A 20,782-nucleotide genomic window follows, 5' to 3' on the forward strand; every position below is an offset into this window, starting at 1 on the left:
CGTATTTACTCGCTCACTCAGAAGGAAGAGGAACATCTACGGGATTATGTGGACAATGCTGTGCGCTTAGGACACATACGTCCGTCCCGTTCACCGGCGGCCTCCCCAATCTTTTTCGTGCCGAAGAAGGAAGGGGACCTACGCCCCTGTGTGGATTATCGGGCCCTCAACAAAGTCATGATTAAAAACCAATATCCACTGCCGCTCATCACGAACTCCTCGATAAAATGACCTCCTCTACTATCTTCACCAAGTTGGACTTGCGGGGAGCATACAACTTGGTGAGGATACGAAAGGGGGACGAATGGAAAACTGCATTTAAGACGAAATTTGGGCTCTATGAATATTGTGTAATGCCCTTTGGGCTTTGCAATGCCCGTGCGACATTCCAACATTTTGTAAACAACATCTTCAGAGACTTGCTGGATTGCTACGTCGTAATATATTTGGACGACATCCTGATATATTCAGAATCCCTGTCTCAACATGTACAACATGTGCGCTCTGTCCTACTTCGTCTAAGGGATCATTCCCTCTTTGCAAAACTAGAGAAATGTGTGTTCCATGCATCCTCTGTGGAGTTCCTGGGGTTTCAAATTTCCCAAAAGGGAGTACTCATGTGCACCTCCAAGATCCAGGCAGTATTGGATTGGCCTGTCCCGACCTCAGTAAAAGCTCTTCAATCCTTCTTGGGCTTTTCTAATTTCTATAGGCGTTTCATCGCCTCCTTTTCCGAGATAGTAGCCCCACTAACCCGGTTAACCAGTCCGAACGTCCCTTTCCTTTGGGATGACAAAGCGCAATCCGCATTTCAGACATTGAAAGAAGCTTTTACCACCGCTCCGGTATTGCAGCACCCTGATCCATCTCTCCCGTTTATTGTGGAAGCTGATGCCTCCGCTGTTGCAGTAGGGGCCATCCTATCACAGATCTGCCCCGCTACTCAACGCTTACATCCAGTGGCCTTCCATTCTCGAAAACTTACGTCGGCCGAACGTAATTATACGATCATGGAAAGAGAACTGCTGGCAATAAAGGTGGCATTTAAGGAGTGGAGACACCATCTCTTAGGTGCCAGGCACACGATTACTGTGTACACGGACCATCGAAATCTCCAGGCCTTATCCCATGCGAAATGTACCAATGCCAGGCAGATACGTTGGCATTTGTTTTTCACCATGTTTGATTTCATAGTGACATATCGCCCTGGTCCATTACATGGAAAGGCAGACGCTTTATCCTGCATTGGTACGGATATGGAAACTGTGAGGCAGACTACCCCGGTATTACCCTCTGGGGCTGTTGTATGTGTTTGTTTGGTCTCTCCATCCATCCTAGACGGATTAAGGAGGTGGGCTAGGGATCATGTTCCTGTTTTTGAGGAGATGGGCGCCGAACATATCACCGGCCTTCCGTATATTAAGGGTCTACTGTACCTGCCTGACAACCAAACCAGACGGAAGGCTCTCGAATGGTCCCACGATCTCCCGTTAACCGCTCATCCTGGCCAGGCCAAAACCTATGATCTTCTACACCGATGGTGCTGGTGGCCGGGTATGAAGAAGGACGCCGAACAATACGTCTCTAAGTGTGCCATATGTACACAGTGCAAGAGACAGCCGGGTAAACCCGTAGGTCTTCTAATGAGCATGCCATTACCACCGCATCCATGGCATACGGTTATCCTTGATTTTGTGGTGGAACTCCCTTGTGTCGAGGGAATGTCCACCATTCTGGTGGTAGTGGACGTCTTTACCAAGATGGCTCGGTTTATACCATGCTCAGGATTACCTACTGCTTCTACATTAGCCAGCTTGTTTTTTGACCATGTGATACGCTTTTTTGGATTGCCTACGGTCCTGATTTCCGACCGAGGGTCTCAGTTTACCTCACGTTTCTGGCGTTCTCTCACTTCCTCCTTGGGTATTGATGCCTGCTTGTCTTCGGCCTACCACCCTGAGACAGACGGCCAGACCGAACGTACCAATGGTACCATGGAACAGTTTCTTCGCTGTCTGTGTCTACAGCATCAATCAAACTGGCTCTCGCTTCTAGGTGCAGCCGAATTTGCCTACAACAATTCCAGGCACTCGTCGATTGGTTGTTCTCCGTTTTATGCCCTATATGGACTACATCCTAGAATTCTGCCGCCTGTCTTGCCTTCTCTAAAACAATTCCCCGCAGCTGATGCTGTGAGGGATTCTCTGCTCGCCATCCGTAAATCGGTCTTACCGCATCTGCAAGCTACGCAACGTCGCACCAAAATGCAAGCTGACAGGCGGCGCTCGCCAGCTCCTTCGTATTCTTGTGGCGACGGTGTATGGCTCTCTACAAAGCACCTGGCCATTCGGGGCAAAAGGAAACTTTTGCCATGTTTTGTGGGACCTTACACCATCCTACGGTGCCTCAACCCTGTCACTGTTTGTCTAAACATTCCATCTCATTGGCGGGTTCACCCTGTGTTTCATGTCTCCTTGCTTTGCCCTTTTGTTCCCGGCACACGGTTGCCTGCTGTCCCAGCCCCAGTCAATGTCAAAGGACAGGATGAGTATGAGGTACGTGCGATTTTGGACACTCGCCTCTGTCGAGGGGTTCGAACTTACCTTATTGACTGCGTGGGGTACGGTCCAGAGGACAGGTCCTGGGAACCGGCCTCTAATTTGAATGCACCCCGTTTGTTGCGTGCCTTTTGGTTGCAACACTTACAGAAGCACAGAAGATGTCATCCTTTGTGGACGGGTACTGTCACATCCCGGTTAAATTGGAGACTACCATGGCGTTTGTCCGATCGCTACCCGACACACAGAACCCTTTGAGACTACAATTCCCACAACTCCTGCTACTTGTAGTCACGTGACACGTGCACTACGTTGTTGTGTTTCCTTCATTGTGGACCGTATTTAAATGCCGGCTATTCGGAGATCGGGTGCTCCTAAACTGTTGTTAGTTACGAGCTTCTGTTCCCGGACTCCTGTTTAAATCCTTGACTACCCGGCGTTCGAATCAAGTTGTTGTCTCTGCCTCGTCCTTGTCTGCCTCCCGACGCCTGCCTCCCTCGATTGTCCCCCTTGGATTATATGAACCCGGCTTACTCATTATTGACCTCCCACTTCTGAATCCTTAAGTTTTGGTGACCTGATAACCCGAACATTTCCGTAAGGGAACTAGCGTGAGGTGAACGCCCGCTTCCCTGGTCATTTCATTTCTTTTCCTTGTCCGCTCCTGTTACTTTGAACACTTTGCTGACTTAACACCGGATTGCTTTGAACACTTTTTTGGGACGCTCTGCTGTTTAAACTCTGGATTGCTTTGAACACTTTTTGGGACGCTCTGCTGTTTAAACTCTGGATTGCTTTTAACACTTTTTGGGACGCTCTGCTGCTTTAACTCTGGATTACTTTGAACACCTTTTGGATGCTTTGCTGCTTTCACCGTGGTGTTCCTAGGATACTGGCACACCTTCCCTTCACCAGACATCCTCCTTGTCTCTGCATTTCGATACTAGTAGGTTACTGGTATATTGTTCCTACGGAACAGGTAAGAGTGGGTAATTGTGGGCGGTGTTGGCTGTTTGTTCTCCGGCACTACTTGGCTGCATTTCCTGAACAATTGTTTTGTTCTTTGTCCCTCTAGCTCTGACGATTCTGCTCCGGCCTTTTCACTCAAGCCCCCGGCCTGCCAGGTGTATTGATCCCTGTAGGCTGAGCTCTTGGGAGGGAAGTCTTTGGCACATCACCATAAAGATTTCATATTCCTTGAGTGAAGGTAACTTCCCCAAAAGAGTGGGGAGGTATTATCTGCAAGGACCAGAAAACAATCCCTGAGTTGTGACACACTGGCATTCCATCAAAGTCCAGGTAGTATGTGATGCCAAGGGAATCATCACCTCAGTATATGCCAACTATCCAGGGTCCACCCACGACAGTTTCATTTACAGAATGTCAACCCTAAACCGGGACCTAGAAGCTGGTCGGCATGGCGATACATGGCTGGTTGGTGAGTATAAATGCCACAGCACATGCATGCATGTCAGATACTGAGTAATGTCACAACCCCACTAATGATACCCATCACCACCTCCCCAGGGGACAGTGCCTACCCTCTGAGCACCCACATGATGACGGCAATTCAGAACCCCACCACGCCACCCCAGGTAAGATACAACACAGCCCATATTGCAACCCGGGGCATAGTGGAGCGCACATTCGGAGTGCTCAAGTCACGCTTTCGCTCCCTTGACCGCTCTGGTGGGCAGCTGCTATACGCTCCCCCAGTAGTGTGCAGGATCATAGTGGCAGCATGTGTCCTGCACAACGTTGCAACACGCAGGGGCCTGCCGGTGGACATGGTGGTGCCCCCACATCCCCAACCACATGCACGCCCGCTGCGCATGGGAGGGGAAAGGGCACGGGGTGAGGCAGCCCGTACGCAGCTGGTGGCTAATTTCTTCACCTAAAATCACACCCCTGTGGAGTGCACACAGCCCTGGCACATACCAGCTGACTATCAATGATGATGATTCAACTGACAGTCAACTGTCACAACCATACCAGCCTGAGATTGTTCACCTGGTAGTGTTCCATTGTGTGCATCCCTACCTACACAAACACCACCAATGCTGTGTCATCAAAAGACACACTTCTATGCTTCGAAAGTCATTACCCCCTTGCAAGATACAACATGACAACAGTGCCATGTCACCCAACACCTTCCCAGCACCGCCCCCCAACACACCATGGCATGTCATGCTATGTGAGAGCAAACAAAGGAATCCCCAAAACATGACACAAGTGTCACAAAGTACAGTGTCCCGATGGGAAAATGGCCACACACAATGTGCTCCCATTAATGTAGAACTGGCAACACACATGACCAAAGACTTACCACAATACAATGCAGCTAGCCACCCCAAATAAAGCATTCACATGACAGTACTAAGTTAAAGGATACGTAGACTTACAACCTGGTGATGCTAGCACATCGACCACCCCCAACTGTACAGTGTTGGTGCCACGCAAATCTGGAAGTGCACTGCTTACAACATGAACTCCATCTCCAAAGTAGACGGCCTTGTGAAGACATGTGGAATGAACCTGCAAATTAGGAGGGAGACATGGATGCACAAGCACACATCAATACACCATGCAGTGTACAATACTACAACAATATGCTGTCACTTGGGCACACCCTTTGCAAGCCCATGGTAACGGGAAGCAGGAGGGGTGTGTGTCTCACGAACCCAAGCATCTAACCCAAACTCAGGACAAGCCTGCATGTGCCCAGCCGCAATACAGTGGATGCCCACGGGAGCCACACAAGGCAACACACTGTAACAAAAAAGCAAAAATCAAAAATCAAAATCCAAAAATCAAAAATCAAAAATGGCCATGTGGGGGCCATGGGAGGTGGGGGAGGCCACCCAGGAGGTCCGAGGACAAGGTGCACACCAACAGCCACCTGTGTGGATGTTGCGGAAAAAAAACACCTCCATGGGCACAAGGCCTGCACGGCTACGCTAATGTGAGAGATTCTGAATCGCTGTGCTCGCTCTCATCACCCTGTGCTGCTGCCGCCACAAGAGGTGGTGGTGCTATGGGAGGCAGCCCACGCAAAGCCCTAGTCTGGTCCTCCATGGCAGCAAGCATGCGGGTGTGGAAGGTCTCGTTCTGGCGGATTATGGTGCGGAGATCCCCATGCACCACCTGACGTGATCCCCGGACCTCCTCCCGAGTTGCCTGCATCTCTGCTGAGAGCGTACGTGTGACACGCTCCAGCAGCTGTTCTGTCCTCGTGACAGTGGAAGCCTTAAGCTCCACAAGAGTCTGCCTGAGGGGACGGACTTCTACCCTCAGGGCTTCCCTCTGGCCCTGGGACTCTAAAGAAATGGCTTCCCGCAGAGTGTCCAGGGCCGCCCGTCTGTCCCTGTTGAACGCCAACATGTCGTCCCTGAGTGATTGGCAAATGGAGTCTGTTGCCTGCTGTAGTTGCTCCATCTGCCTCTCTGGGGGGACAATGGAAGTGGCCACCCTCTCCATAGCTTGAGCCATCATCTCAGATGCTGCTGCCTGTTGGTTTGCCATACCGTATATGGATCTCTCCCATGCGGTATTGCCTGGTGGCGTACGGCCACCGCGTAGGCGGGCACTACACCTGTCTGGGGCAAGGCGAACTGTGCCTTGCTGTGTCGGCACTGCCTGAGGCTGCAGGACTGCATTCCCCCTCTGATCTGCTGGCCCAGGAACAGGATCAGATGTTGCGGAGTGTGGCCCTGCATCCGTAACCACCAAAGGCGGACCTACCAACACTGACATCCCCATAGTGGGCTGTACCCCTGGTGCAGGTGGGTCGGACAGAACAGAATCTCTCCCAGAAACACCTACCTCCAAAGCCACATAGGTCTCATCATCCGAATCAACACCCGAAAAGAGGTCTGGTGAGGTGCACCCAGAGACACCCCTGGAGAGAAGGGTCTGCAGCAAGAGTGCGTTCTCACCCACTACCACACTCCGTCCCCCACTGGTGCCCGTTCGTGCCTGAGATCCCTCCTGGGTCTGCACCATCTCCTCACCCTCAGCAGCATCAAGTGTGTCATCCCCTGCAGAAACATGAAAGACAAAAAATGGAAACAGGCATTAGCACCATGGCACACGATTAGGCCTCACGAGGTACAGAACCAGTACTTGATTGACACATGTCCCACATGACTATAACCCTCCCATGCATGCACTGTCACTGAGTTTGAAGGGGAGGAAAATGTCAGACACTGATGACACCAAGATGGAAGAGCAACACATTAGCTGCATGCTGGCTAGCAGAGCCATCACACATTGGCCTGTGAGTGGCATGTCCAATCCACATACATGACCATGCCATCACACAGATGGCATGTACCATAGGCATGTCACATATCGTTTGACAATAGGGCTCAGATATGCGTAGAGAACGTGGGGGGATCGAAACAATCAGCCTGAATGAACAATGAGAAATACGGAACAATGTTGTTGCAAGATGCCACTTCAAGGGCAACTGGCGTGATGTTGCACAAAAAGTCTACTGTGGGCAGAAGGGATACTGTAATACCCAAATCCAGGGGCACAGAATGTTTTGGATGAAGCACATGGGTGACCCAAACCACTCAGGCACACACACCCTCACCTGGCACTCAATCAGAACCCCTCACACACACAACATACACATGGATCACACACACATGCATGTGCACTCACCAGACAATGCATTGTAATCTGGCAGATCTCCCACACCTTGGATCTGTTCTTCTGTGACGTAGGTCCCAGCAACAGACTCATGTACAGTGAGTTCAATGTCCTCTTGTGGAGAACCACCTCCAGTCACCAGAGTAGCGGCATGACTTGAGGCCAGCTTTTTCTTTGCCCTGCGCTTAAGGTCATTCCAGCACTTGTAGCACTCACCAGCTGTGCGCCTCACTGATCCAAGGGCACTTATGATGTCCGCGACGGTCTGCCAGTGTACCTGACGTCGAGCAGGTGTGGTCTTGCACCCTGAAGTGATCAACATTTCGCTGTCGTGTGCGGACACACAATGCACAAGTGCATCACCTTCGGCAACATTGAAGCTAGGCTTCCTTTGCGTGCCGGACTGCGTAGCCGTGTCTGGGGTATCAGCCTGTAGTGGACGAGCACTCTTCCTCTTTTTTTTGGAAGGTGGTGGGGATCCTGAGTGGTCTACGCCGCTCTGGCCACTAGGGGCAGGAGCACTGGTGGACTGGGTAGTTGGAGTGTGGGAATGCACACTGAGCATGGAACTTGGTGCAGGCATTGGCTGAAGTGTTACGTAGTCAGGGGGAACGTTAGCAAGATGGACTGGGACCAACACTGCCCTGGCTGGGAGAGTCAGAGCTCAGGTGGATGGAGCTGCAGCTGCCCCTGCAGCCTCCCCACCCTGCCTACTCGGGGCAGCAGATGACATAGCTGCCCCTGATCCACGTGGCCTGGTGACACCAACTTGCACCGCCACACGTGGCCTAGGCTTGGCGACCTGGAAGTCAGCCTGGGAGTCACCCTCTGCCAGGTCAGGTGCCACAATGGGCTGGTCCAACAAGGGCTGATCAGAGATGGTGTCAGCCATGTTTCCCTCAACTATGGGGGGGGCATGGGTGTCCCTGACTGGTCCTCCACACATGGGGGCCTAGGGGTACCCTGCAAATCCCGGCCACGTCCCCTACCGCGCCCACCACGGCCACCTCTTGAGGCTCGGCCACCTTTGCCACCCTTACCGCTTGGTCGCCTCCCAACCATGGCACTGATGTTGTTGTGCGTATGGGAGTTGCAGTAAACTATTGTCCTGGGCAATTGGGTGTCAAAGGGGTAGGGTACTAGATGGAATTCGTACCCAAGTGCTCTAGCAAGGCTGTATGTGACCCCTGGGGAAAGATGACGGGTCACGCAACGCACAGGCACCCCAAAAACAGAATATAACGTGCACGCAACCCCTCGTAGACCACGTGCGTTGAAAAATGAACCCGCACTACGTTGTGGCACCCAGAAACACAAAAATGAACGTACGCGTGTTACACGCAGCCCACAATGACCTCTGAAGGGGTACGCGACACACGGGGCAAGCACAGTTGGTAAATACGTGCGCGACTCACCGTCTGCCTGGAAAATGAGCGTGAAAAATACGCGCACACGCGCGTGGGCAACACCCCTGCCAAAAGAAGAATTGTACACTGTCTGAGGAGACAGGACAAAAGAAGAAGTGAACGCTGTTTGAGGAAACAGGCCTAACAGAAAATCAGAAAAAAGCTGTCAGAGGTAACAGGGAGTACAAACTAGAAACGCTGTGAAGTAAATCGCGTGTGAACCGAAAAGAAGTACAGAATTCACCCACTCGCTCTCCACGAAAAGCACGTACAAGGAAATGACGTCCTACACGTGCCTTTTGAACCGGCCCACACGTCCCACGTCACTTCCGCGTATACGCGCTAAGGCCCTATCCTCCAATTACATGAGCTGACACTCAGACGTGCAGTTCTTGGACGTGTAACATGCACCCGTGTACAGGGAAACGCCTGCGCACGCACATCACAGATGCGCTTACGCTCTAAGGGCCTTTCCTCGAATTACACACTGACGTGCAAGATTTTCACGTGCCAAATCACTCCGCATCAAGCTGGCCACGCGTAAGCACACGGAAGACCATGCTCCTGCCCAGAAGGCCGAATTACTGCCCCCCAGAGCCCCGAGCACGCTCCAACCTGCTATCTGCTGCTGCCTGCCTGCCTGCTGCCCAGGTGCCCTGCTATTTGCTGCCTGCACATCAGCCAGGGGTGCAGTTGCTGTGACCACCCCTGCTGGAACCGAAGACTCCCAACTGGAGTACCATCTCGCTCCACAGCCCAGCCCCAGGACCCAGTTGCCCAACCACTCCTGCCTCTGGGGTTGCCATGTCGGGCACTACACCATCTGGCACCACTGGCAACCCCCAGCCAGAGAGGCAGAGGGCCACCAGCTTCACTGCCACCGAAGTTGGTGTCCTGGTGGAGCAAGTCCTGGGGCAGTATGATGCCCTCTACGGAAGTTCTCGCGCCGACAAGGAAGGACGGACCCGGATCTGGACGGACATCGTGACTGCCATCAACGCGGAGGGGGTGGCAGTCCGCCTATTCCATCATGTCAAGAAGCGCTGGGAGGACTTCAGGTCCAGGACCCTCAGCAAGGCCCGGCATCTCTTGAAGGCAGCGGATGCTAAGGGGCGCCGGGGCCACCTGTCGGAATATTAGATGAGGGTCCTGGAACGCATATCCCCAGCGCTCCACGTCCAGGTCCTTGGGAGGCAGACCCGTCTGGAGTCGAGCTGTAAGTGTACATGCATACTGATTGTATGCTGTGCGTGTGGTGGTGTGCCAGTAGTGTGCAGGTTGCACATGTGTTTTTGTCGGGCCATGTATGTACAGGGCCGTGAGGCTGACACATGCGAGGCCTCTCATGTGTGACACATGGATGGTGCATGTGTGTGTGAGCTTGCATGCAAAATGCTGATGTGTGGGCACACATGTATAGATGACTGTGTATGTTAGTTGGGATGGTTGTGGTGTCACACATGGATGTCGGTTCCAGCTGCATGTGTCTGCACCGTGTGCATGTGCATGTGTGTGTATTTGACAAGGGTGCAACAGTGATGCAACATGGATGCCTGGGACACTGATGTGTAGAAGACTGATTGCCAGATGTCACATGGGTGCAAATCTCATCACTGCGACAGTCATAGGAGGTGTACACATGCATGTGAGTGTGGTGGCGTGTGTGCGTGTATAGTGCACTCCTTGTGTTTAATGTGATGTCAGGCTCACCTTTGGCTGTTCATGCTGTTGTATGAGTATGGATGGTGCTGGCTGTTGCAATATGGCTGTGGAATAGCTCATGTGTGTGAGTTTAAATGACATGTGTGTCGGGGATTGTGATGCTGAAGTTTGACAGTGACACTCGTATGCAACTGTCATGTGTGTATGAGTCCATTGTACAGTGCCCTGATACCTGTCTTCTATCTCTCCCTGTCTGCAGTGTCAACTGATGAAGAGGGCGGAGAGGGTGCTGTGGGGCACAGCGGCAGGGATCGCACTGCCAGCCGGAGACACAAGGCCCGGCTCCCCTCCCAGGTTGTCATCTCGTCAGGGAGTGAGGAGTCCGGTGCCGCGTCCCAGGTCGCAGCTGCCGAGGGGAGGTCCAAGAGACGGAGGTCGGAGTTGGACTCCTCAGCAGCAGAAGGGGCAGCTGAGACCCCACAGGGTCTGACGGAGGAAGATGGCACAGAGTCATCCAGGTTGGTGGGGGGTTTGGTGGAGGAGGAGGCCATGCAAGGGACAGAGACGGGGTCTGGAGGTGGGGATTCCACTGGTGCTAGTGGTGTAGTGCAGGGGCAGGGACAGGAGGCAGCACAGCCCGCCGCGGAGGTGCCTGTTTGCAATCCTGTCCCTGATCCTGTCACTGCATCATCTTGCACCAGCAGGGATGCCTACGTCCAGACCCGTTCCCAGGGAGGGGATTGGCTTACACCAACTGGCCTTCCTCTCCCTGCGGATGTGGCTATCCGGCACCGGGTTGAGCCTGTCCTGGGTGGGGTGGCGTTGCATCAACGTGCCATGCGAGCTGACCTGCAGTATTTTCATGAGGAGACTGCACGTCTTCTCGCATGGCTCGTTGACCGCGTTGACCCACTGGGCCAGCTCACCAGGGCCAGATTCCTCTGTTTTCTGGACATTGTTCCGACCCCCCCTCAACAGAACCCCCTATGCCCCAGTCGTCCTCCATGCCATCTTTCCACCCATGTATCACCTGGGTACCCTGTGGAGCTGCCTCTGACCCTGCGGCCAGGCTGGTGGAGGACACATCCCTGCCACAGTCGGGAGTCGTACGTCCAGCAGGGGTAGCCACATCAACAACTGCACCCCAGCCGGAGGAGGATGTGCAGGCAGCAAGAGCAAGGGCACAGGCAGCGGCACAGCAGCAGCAGCAACAAGGTGGGAGCCTTGATGGCTCGGGGCCTTCATCATCGGAGGGGCAGGCATCGGCCGGAGGGCAGGAGGACCCTGGACAGGAAGTGTCTTCCGTGTGGCAGCGGTTGGGCCATGCCATAGATGCGGAGCGGCAGCGGGCGGAAGAGGCACGGCTCACGATGGTCAGGGTGGAGAACTCCATGCGGAGTGCCCTGAGGTGGGCCGAGTGCCTCGAGGCCATTCGCAGGGACCTGGAGATCCGGATGTCATCGTCCCTGCGAACCCTTGGGGCCATGGAAGAGGAACGCCTCCAGGACATTGAGCAGGAGTTCGATGATGCCCTGGCCCGGGACATCAACCAGTGAGCCGTTGGACTTGCCCGCTGCCCTTGTAAATAGTTAGTTAGTTAGTGTTAGGTTTCCTTTCGTTTTTTCTTTATTTTGGACCGCTTGAACACTAAACCACATTTTTGTATATAGTTATTTTTATTAGGTAGTAGTATTTTGTAGGTTGCATTTATTGAGTTGGGATCATGGACCCTGGATTCTTCGATTGTACATAGTTCTACATTGGATTCATCTTTTTTTATATTTCTTTTGTGTTCACCATGGAGCAATGGTTTTTACTTTGTTTTAAACCTTGCATTTTATTATTTGGACTGTGACTTTGGACACCATTCCTATTTGGATTTCTTTGGCTTATTATTTCTTGTTTTTCATTATTTACCGGACATTGACCATTTCTTTTGTTATTCCCATTGTTGTGTGTTTGATTTGATTTACGTTCATGTTATCTTCAATATATGTTTTTTAATACTTCCATTTGTGGTATTATCTCATTGGTTTCATGCATGTCATGATTTGTGTTTTGAGATTTACTTGCACCCATTGTGTGTGTGTGACGGACAGGTGTTCATTTACATACTTGCCATTGGGGTTGTATCATGTAATTGCCTTTTCGATGTGGGTGGATGCAATACTTGGTTGGGTCTTTGTGCTGGGTAGGCTGGCCATAAGGGCCATGATTTAGGATCGTCATGACCTGGGGGCAAGGGGACATGAGCGGGGGCCTGCTGGCAGGTGCCCCGCACTGCTGGGGGGGGTGCAGGGGGACATGAGAGGGACATGAGTGGGGGCCTGCTGGCAGGTGCCCCTCACTGCTGGGGGGTGGGGGTGCAGGGAGACATGAGTGGGACATGAGTAGGGGCCTGCTGGCAGGTGCCCCGGACTGCTGGGGGGTGGGGGTGCAGGGGGACATGAGTGGGCGCCTGCTGGCAGGTGCCCTGCACTGCTGGGGGGTGGGGGTGCAGGGGGACATGAGTGGGACATGAGTGGGGGCCTGCTGGCAGGTGCCCCGCACTGCTGGGGGGTGGGGGTGCAGGGGGACATGAGTGGGACATGAGTGGGGGCCTGCTGGCAGGTGCCCCTCACTGCTGGGGGGTGGGGGTGCAGGGGGACATAAGTTAGTGATCAGTAGTGCAAGGTGACATGTGGCTTTGCTGGGGGGCATGCCCATGGTGGATGGGCTGCCTGCGGAACATGACCAGGGGTGCAGGGTAGTCCCCTGTGGTGTGGGCTGCCTGCAGGGGCCGTGGAGGGTGTAGAGGGAACACCTGGGAGGACCCACACTGCCAAATCACGTGTAGCACCCCCGTAATACACGTACCCTGCATCAATCGCGGGTGAAACTTCCCGCGAACCCCAGTTATACACGTACCCTGCTGAAATCGCGTGTGAAACTTCACGCGCACCCCAGGAATACACTACCCCGCTCCAACAGGGCCCTTTTGCGTGTGAAACTTCACGCGCACCCCAGGAATACACGTACCCCGCTCCAACAGGGCCCTTTCGCGTGTGAAACTTCAGGCGCACCCCAGGAATACACATACCCCACTCCAACAGGGCCCTTTCACGTGTGAAACTTCACGCGCACCCCAGGAATACACGTACCCCGCTCCAACAGGGCCCTTTTGCGTGTGAAACTTCACGCGCACCCCAGGAATACACGTACCCCGCTCCAACAGGGCCCTTTTGCGTGTGAAACTTCACGCGCACCCCAGGAATACACGTACCCCGCTCCAACAGGGCCCTTTCGCGTGTGAAACTTCACGCGAACCACACAAATACACGTACCCCGCTCCAACAGGGCCCTTTTGCGTGTAAACCTTCACGCGAACCCCAGGGATATTGGGCCTGTGCGAGCAAGCGGTGGACGTGTATTACTGGGGTTCGCGGGAAGTTTAACCCGTGATTTTTGCAGGGCACGTGTATTACGGGGTTCGCGGGAAGTTCTTCACGCGAAAGGGCAACGCCCGTGCACAATACGTCACAGACGCGCTTACGCGCTAAGGACCATTGGTCCAATGAAATCGCTTACGCGTGCTGACGCGCTTACGCGCTAAGGGCCTTTCCTCGAATCACATGCTGACGTGCAATTTTTTCACAAGCCAAATCACTCTGTATCAAGCTGGCCACGTGAAAACACACAGAAGACCACGCTCCTGCCCAAAAGGCCGAATCACTGCCCCCCAGAGCCCCGAGCAGCCTCCCACCTGCCATCTACTGCTGCCTGACTGCCTGCTGGCCACGTGCCCTACTATTTGGTGCCTGCACATCAGCCATCTGCAGGGGTCCAGTTGCTGTGTCCATCCCTGCTGGAACTGAAGACTCCCGACTGGGATACCATCGCTCCACAGCCCAGCCCCAGGACCCAGTTGCCCACCCATGCCTCTGGGGTTGCCATGTCGGGCACCCCACCATCTGGCAGCACTGGGAACCCCCAGCCAGAGAGGCAGAGGGGCACCAGCTTCACTGCCACCGAAGTTGGTGTCCTGGTGGAGCTTGTCCTGGGGCATTATGATGCCCTCTTCGGATCATCACGCGCCAACAAGGAAGTACGGGACAGGATCTGGGACGACTTTGTGGTTGCCATCAACGCGGAGGGGGTGGCAACCCGCAACATCAAGCAAGTGAGGAAGCGCTGGGAGGACTTGAGGTCCAGGACCCTCATGAAGGCCCGGCGCCTCGTGGAGGGGGGCCGGGGCACCAGGCGTACCATCCAGCTGAGGGTCCTGGAACGCGTATGCCCAGCGCTCCACGCCCAGATCCTTGAGAGGCAGACCCGTCTGGAGTTGAGCGGTAAGTGGCCAAGCATTGCCGTGTGAGACAGGGCATGTTGCAGTGTGCTGGTTGTCTGATACTTGCCTGTATGTGTGACATAGGCCATGTACGTATGTGTGTGTGCAGGGACATCATGGTCATGCATGTGGGACCAGTAATGTGTGAACCACATGGTTGGTGCATGTGTTGAAATGCAACATGGGGAGGTCTATGCGGAATGGACACATGAAAGCATGCCAGTCTCTGTTCCTGGACATGGGTGGGGGTGAGGGATGGGTGCTGATGCCATGTACATGTATGGTGTCCATGTCTGTGTGTCTGACCTGCATGTCTGTGACTTGTAAATGCCATGGATGCATGACACATGTCTGTGACAATGTTTGGATTCACTGGTGCAGCCTAGTCATCCTTGTATCCACTGTGTCTGGGGTGTACGAGTCCAGATGGATGAAACTACAGTGAGGTGTGTGCATGTGATAGGCATGACCCATGATGCATGTGAGTTGCAAACAAACATTGTATGTTTCAAGAGTCCCTTGGACATGTATGCTAATGTCCATGGCATGCGCCATGCCGGTTACTGCATGTGTTTTGCCTGCACTGACCCATGTGTTGTGGAGGGACATGATGGAAGTGATGTTTGGCAGTGCCACTCATCTGCTATTGCTTCCTGTCTAGGGGACCATTGTACAGTGCCCTGATGCTTGTGTTCTATGTCTCCCTCTACACAGCGCCAAGTGAAGAAGAGGACGGAGACGGCGCTGTGGAGCAAAGCGGTGGGGATGCCCCCACGGCTGCAGCGGAAGGGGTGGGTGAGCCCCCACAGGGGCTTGCAACGGCGGAAGACGGTGTGGAGCCATCCAGGTTGGTGGTTTCAACAGAGGAGGAGGAGGCCGCTCTGAGCCGCACATGGGGCCTGGTGGGGGCATCCCTGCTGGTGCAAGTGGTGCAGTCCAGGGGCAGGGGCAGGAGGCAGCACAGGTCGCCATGGAGGGGCCTGTGCATGTCACTGTCCCTGACACTGTGACGGCACCACCTGGCACCAGCAGGGATGCCCCATTCGAGGCCCGTCCGCAGGTAGGGGGGATGTCCATGTCATCTGATACTCCTCTACCTGCGGACGAGGGGACTCCTGGCCGTATGGAGAAGGTCCTGATTGGTGTCTCGTAGCGCACAGGTGTCATTCGTGATGAGGTGCGTGCTTTCCGGGGGGAGCACGCACGTCATCACGAAGAGCACCGTGCCAACGTGGCCCAGTTGGGAGCGACCATGTTTGGGGGTTTCCTACATGTGTCGGGCACTCTGGCCACCCTCTCCTCCTCTGTGGAGGCTATGCGCCAGTCGTTCTCCATGCCGTATTCTGGCCCAGATGCCACCAGGGCCCCCTGTGGACCGGCCCCAACCAACGCAGCCAGCTCGGTGGGGATCCCATCCCTGCCACAGTCGGGAGTCGGAGGTCCAGCAGGGGTGGACACACCAGCAACTGGACCCCAGCAGATGGAGGATGTGACGGCATCATCGGGCAGGGCACATGCACGATGGCGTCGGTGGATTCCATCAGCCTGGATGCCGTCGTGCTGGCAGAGGCAGTTGCGTCGGAGGCAGCGGTAGGCTCGACGTGGCAGGCATCATGGCTCGGGGCCATCAACATCAGAAGGGCAGGCATCGGCCGGAGGGCAGGAGAACCCAGGAATGGGAGTGTCTTCCGTGTGAGAGCAGTTGGGCCAGCAGATAGGTGCGGAGCGGTGGCGGGCGGAGGAGGAACGGCTCACAATGGTCAGGGCGGAGAACTCCAGGCAGAGGGCGCTGAGGCGGGCTGAGTGCCTCGAGGGTATTCGCAGGGAGTTGGAGCTTGACACTGCATTATCCCTGCGAGACCTCGGGGTCAGTGAACATGCCTGCCTCCAAGCCATTGAACAGGAGTTCGATGATGCCCTGGCCATCAACCAGTGAGCCGTCGGACTAGCCCGCCGCCTTTGTATATAGTTATTTAGGTTTAGGTTTCATTTCTTTATTATTATGATTTTGGAGTCCACGGACTTTGCTCCACTTTTTGTATATAGTTGTATTTTAGATAGGGTTTTTGTTAGGTTTCATTTGCTTTTGGGATAATGGACCCTTCAGACTTTCTTTTTAAATTTTCAGGACATGTATATACTTTCTTTTAATCATATTCACATGGAGCAATGTTTTTTTATGCTTTTCATCTTTGGATTTCGTTCTATGGACTTTGGGGATGCACCACTTATATTTTTTAATTTTTTGGATTTCTTTTCTTGCTTGGATTTGACTTTCTTTTTCTTATTTCAAAAATGATTTCTTCTTTTGCATGTGTGCTTTTCATTTTGACATTTGTTGTACTTTTTAATACATTTATTTATTCTACATTATTGGTGTGGTGTACAGTGATGGTTTGGTGCATGTCTCCATGAGCATTGGCACAGTCATGTGTTGCAACTGTGTGGCTCTGTAGGACATTTGCTGATGGGCATGCTGGTTATTTTCAGACTATCATGGAATGGGTGATTTACTAGGGAGTGGGTGCAGTGGATCGTTGGGTGTTTGCACTGGGGGGTGGAGGGTTGAGATTTGGGTTGGCATTAGGGCCATGGGTCTGTATAGTCATGGCGTGGTGTTTGGGGTACATGTGTGGGGGCCTGCTGTCAGGTGCCCCTCACTGCTGGGGGGTTGGGGTGCAGGGGGACATGAGTGGGACATGAGTGGGGGCCTGCTGGCAGGTGCCCCTCACTGCTGGGGGTGCAGGGGGACATGAGTGGGACATGATTGGGGGCCTGCTGGCAGGTACCCCTGACTGCTGGGGGTGGGGGTGCAGGGGGACATGAGTGGGACATGTGTGGGGGCCTGCTGGCAGGTGCCCCTGACTGCTGGGGGTGGGGGTCCAGGGGGACACGAGTGGGTGCCTGCTGGCAGGTGCCCCTGACTGCTGGGGGTGGGGGTGCAGGGGGACATGAGTGGGACATGAGTGGGGGCCTGCTGGCAGGTGCCGAGCACTGCTGGGGGGTGGGGGTGCAGGGGGACATGAGTGGGACATGAGTGGGGGCCTGCTGGCAGGTGCCCCGCACTGCTGGGGGGTGGGGGTGCAGGAGGACATGAGTGGGGGCATGCTCGCAGGTGCCCCACACTGCTGGGGGGTGGGAGTGCAGGGAGACATGAGTGGGGGCCTGCTGGCAGGTGCCCCGCACTGCTGGGGGGTGGGGGTGCAGGGGGACATGAGTTGGTGACCAGTAGTGCAAGGTGACATGTGGCTTTACTGGGGGGCATGCCCATGGTGGATGGGCTGCCTGCGGAACATGACCAGGGGTGCAGGGTAGTCCCCTGTGGTGTGGGCTGCCTGCAGGGGCCGTGGAGAGTGTAGAGGGAACACCTGGGAGGACCCACACTGCCAATTCACGTGTAGGACTCCCCGGCACCCCCGTAATACACGTACCCAGGCCAATCGCGTGTGAAACTTCCCGCGCACCCCTGAAATACACGTACCCAGGACAATCGCTTGTGAAACTTCCCGCGCACCCCTGAAATACACGTAACCAGGCCAATCGCGTGTGAAACTTCCTGCGCACCCCTGAAATACACGTACCCAGCCCATTCGCGTGTGAAACTTCCAGCGCACCCCTGAAATACACATACCCAGGCCAATCGCGTGTGAAACTTCCCGCGCACCCCTGAAATACACGTACCCAGGCAAATCGCGTGTGAAACTTCCCGTGCACCCCTGAAATACACGTACCCAGCCCATTCGCGTGTGAGACTTCCTGCGCACCCCTGTAATACACATACCCAGCCCATTCGCATGTGAAACTTCCCGCTCACCCCTGAAATACACGTACCCAGCCCATTCGCGTGTGAAACTTCACGCGAACCCCAGGAATACACGTACAACACTCGCACAGGGCCTATCGCGTGTGAAACTTCCCGCGCACCCCTGAAATACACGTACCCAGCCCATTCGCGTGTGTAACTTCCCGCGCACCCCTGGAATACACGTACCCAGGCCAATCGCATGTGAAACTTCCCGCGAAACCCAGTTATACACGTACCCTGCTCGCAGAGGCCCTTTCGCGTGTGGAAGTTACCGCGAAACCCGTAATACACGTTCCCCGCTTGGCGTTTGCTGTTTGGCAGTCCGGTAAACTGGTTGTGGGTTGGCGCAGACCTTTGCGCTGGATTGGGGATTTTGGTGCCTTTTCCTTGCGCGAGGGCGTTCTTGGGGGCGTAACTCGCGCTGCTGCAGGGTCGCTGCGCCACTCTGCGCCACGGCTGGTTTTGGAGGCTAAAATCCATGAATACGCTGTGCGCTGAAATGGATTTTATCGCACGCGGCTGGCGCACTCTATCGCACGGGAACACTGTGTGCCTGCTGCCTGCGCCACTTTTGTGCGAATTTCCATGAATTATCCTGTTGGTTTTTTAAAGCTGTGTTATAGAATGTTAGGAGAAAGAAGAAATAATGGTATATTTATTTTGCAATTTTTATTAGGTCAATGGCAGAAACTGTATAGAAAAGCATCCAATATATGTAGTTGTGAAGCTGTGGGTAATAAAGTAGAAGGATGTGATTTACAGGTAGTGGTGTTATTGCAGGTGGGAGCATTTCAATGAAAGTGTCTATGTGTGTGAGTGTATGAAGACTCTAGACTCTATTAGACTCTGTTGCACCCCTAAAACTGAGAAAATGTAAGCCAAAAAAACAACTGAACACTTGGTTCTCTACCCACCTAAAAGCTCTCAGATTAGAGAAACGCATAAAGGAACAAGCTTGGAGACAATCTCCTACAGACACTAACAAGATGATCCTCAACAAAATAGTCTCCACATACAAAAAATAAATCATTCTTGCTAAACAAGAATCATATAACCAGAGAATCTCACAAGCCAAATCCAGCACTAAAGAACTGTTTTCCATTATCAAAGAGCTGGAAACTCCTGTCCTAGTCCCAGACACATGTGTAAAACATAAACAATGGTGCACTAGTGTCCAAAATGCCCTGTTCAATAAAGTTGCAGGCCTTCAAATCAAAATCAACAACAAGAAAGAATCCCTAACTAACTCTACTAACTCCACCATCACTCCCCCACGCCCCACACCTCAGAACCCCATACCCAACCCACTCACCCGCTTCAGCTTCTCCAAAGTCTCTACGTTAGAAGCGGAAAAAATCATCCTCATCCTTAAACCGTCAAATTGCCAGGGCAACCCTTGCCCCTCACAAATCATTAAAGACACGGCATGAGACCTCTCACCATTCATTACTAAACTCATTAACGCCTCCTTCTCATCAGGCATCATCCCCAACAATCTTAAAGAATCGTGGGTCCTCCCTCTACTCAAAAAACCCTCCCTAGACCCTTCTATACCCACTATTTACAAACCCATCACCACCGTCCCCTTCCTGCTCAAAATATTAGATAAGACTGCCTATCAACAAATACAAAAATATCTTGAACAAAACCAGGCAATCAGGCTTTAGACCCCAACATGGGACAGAAACTGCTCTTATTGATCTTAAGGCCCAAATCGACACTCTGAGAGATAATGGGAAAAATGCTTTACTACTCCTCCTATACCTCTCAGCAGCATTTGATCTGACCTGGACTCGGCTGCCCACTTCTCCCAAGAAGCCATCGGTTGGATTGAGTCATTCCTGAGCAACAGATCTATGCAAGTCTTTTCCACCTCAGCTTCCACCGACCCCATCCCCATCACATGCGGGCTCCCTCAAGGTTCATGCATCTCCCCCACACTGTATAACATGTTCACGAAGCCCCTGTATGATGATCTTGATGGTCTGGCTATCACCTACACTAATTACGCCGATGATACCCAGATCCTCCTCCCGTTGACGGGAGATTACAACAAGGATTTGGCCTTGGTGAACAGGGTATACCTCATCATCCAGGCATGGATGGCCTCCCACAGTCTATGCCTGAATGATGACAAGACCGAACTCATCATCCTCGGATCCACCCCGAATCTAAATAATTTGGACCACAACTACACCAGCTTCATTATAGATGGCAATCCCATCAAGGTAGCCAATGAAGTGAAGACCCTAGGAATCTACCTAGACTCCGCCCTCTCCTTCCATAAACAGGTTAGTTCCATGGCCATTTCCACAGCCTACACATGTAAGCTTATAAGAGCAGCCAAACCTTTCCTATCCACTCAGAA

Source organism: Ambystoma mexicanum, chromosome 1q, assembly GCF_040938575.1.
Source record: "Ambystoma mexicanum isolate Mex_15411 chromosome 1q, UKY_AmexF1_1, whole genome shotgun sequence".
Classification (NCBI taxonomy): Eukaryota; Metazoa; Chordata; class Amphibia; order Caudata; family Ambystomatidae; genus Ambystoma; species Ambystoma mexicanum.